Genomic DNA, 2,270 nt, shown 5'->3' with positions numbered 1-2,270 from the left:
TGGGGACCGCTGGTCTGGAGTGCATGGGGAGAGGGGCCTGCTTTCTTTAAAGGCCACCGTTCCAGAACTGTCACTTACTAGCAGTGGAAATGTGGACAAGGCTCTTACATTTTCTGAATCTCAGGTTTTATATCTTTGACCTCGGGGTAATACTTCCTTCTTCAAGGGCTGCTTGTGATATATAAAATAGGTTACCGGTACACAGTAAATATGGGAGACTTGGATGTGGCTGTGTTAGCACAAAGAATGTCAGACCTCTCCTCTTATTTTAAGTCCCCTTCCTGAGGAAGATGAAGAGAGAAGGCCTGGCTGGCAAATGTTGCTTTCTGGAGGCCTCACAGGTGTTGTGGCTGGTGATGCAGTAGAAGCAGAGATTTAGGTCTTCCAGGAAATTTCTCCATTTGTATACAACAAAGTGTTCCCCTACAACTGGGCTTTTGGGAGTATACACATAGCAGCACCTGGAATTTCGAGTTGAAGCAATGGATGCCAGAGACCGGGAAAAGTACTGGAATAGATGAGAAGTTATAAGTTTACAGATAGGCTGGTGACACAAAATCAGAGTAAGCACTGGGGTATATTTATTCCCTTATGAGCAACTCTTAATCTTTTTGCTTTCAGTTGTTACAAATTCATCCCACCACCACTACACTCAAGAGGCTCAGAGAAAGCTAGTCTTCATTGCTTGAGTAAATACTAATTTATCTGTTGCCTCTCAGGTTCCATACTCTTCCCCTACTCTGCTTTAGGGAATTTGGAAACCACTGCCACAGTGCAATATTAGGCATCTTGTTCGTGTGCTAAAGCTCAAACATCGCTTCTGTTTCAAAGATCGCTTCTCAATGTGTCAGCTAGCTATAGTTGTATAAGAAACTACTCAAAACATAGTGGCTCAAAACAACATTGATTTTATTTGCTCATGATTCCATGAGACAGGAATTCAGGCACAGCTCAGCTGGGTACTTCTGCTCTGAGTGAGACCAGCTGGGGTCACTAACTCAGCCGTGTTCATCTGGGCCAGGCTGGGCCGGAGGGTCCAGGAAGGCTTTGCTTGCATGGCTGATGCCTCAGGCCTCCTCCATGGGGCCTCTCTCTTTCCTCATGCTAACTTGAGCTTCCTCACCACATGGTGGTCTTAGGGTGGTCAGACTTCTTATATGATGATGACTGGCTCCCAGGGGAAAACATTCCAGGTGACAAAGGCAGGAGCTGCAGATTTCTCGGGGCTCAGCCTCAGCAGTTACACAGCCTCATTTCCACGGCTCTTGACTGGTGAAAACAAGCCGCAGGACAAGCCTAGTTTCAGAGGGAGGGCAAAAAGACCCTACCTTTCCATGGCGAGAAGGGAAAAACATTTGCAGCCATCTTTAATCTACCACAATCAGGGTAGCCTTCCCAGACCTCCAGTTTAAAGCCTCGAACCCCATTACAGTCTCTCCTTGGCTCCCAAATTTCTGTTTCATAACATTTATTACGAGTGAGTTATGTGATAATCTATCTCCCTGACAGGAGCCCTATGGTCAGTGAGAGCAGGGAATGAGGTGAAACTGTGGGATTCTCTACTGTGTATCCACTGCCAAGGGCAGTGCCTTGTGCACTGTAGGCTCTTGAAACTATTTGTTTGTAAGATAGGATAAAATATTATGAGGATAATAAAAATACACACACACACTTAGAGAAAGTCAGAACAATATAACGTAGTTCATATGATCTAGTTCTTTGGAGGCAAAAAAATAAAATAATGTGCCAAGCCTTTGAAATCTGTCTTTTGGGACACTAAATCTCTCATGAGCCACCTAGAAATCTCATCCTTCCTATCTCCTCCACCATGGAGAAAAATATCTCACGTATTCTACGTAAGTGCCTCTGTATGTGTTTTCAGGAGTATCTACATTTTTTTAAAATTAATTTGTTTTAGTGGTGGTAAAATACACGAACATAAAATTTACCATCTTAACCATTTCTAAGTGCACAGTTCTGTAGTGTTAAGTATATTCACATCGTTGCATAACCAATCTCCAGAATTCTTTTCATCTTGCAAAACTGAAACTCTATACTCATAAAAAAAACTCCCCATTTCCTCATCCTCCCAGGCCCTGGCAACCACCAACTCACTTTCTGTCCCTATGAATCTGACTATTCTAGATACTTCATATAAGTGGAATCATACAGTATTTGTCTTTTTATGACTGGCTTATTTCACTTAGCATAATATTCTTAAGCTTCGTGCATTTTGTAGCATGTGTGAAAATGTCCTTTCTCTTTAAGGC

Source organism: Pteropus vampyrus, unplaced genomic scaffold (assembly GCF_000151845.1).
Source record: "Pteropus vampyrus isolate Shadow unplaced genomic scaffold, Pvam_2.0 Scaffold353, whole genome shotgun sequence".
Lineage (NCBI taxonomy): Eukaryota > Metazoa > Chordata > Mammalia > Chiroptera > Pteropodidae > Pteropus > Pteropus vampyrus.
The sequence above is the reverse complement of the archived record's forward strand: the minus strand, read 5'-3'. Positions refer to the sequence as shown.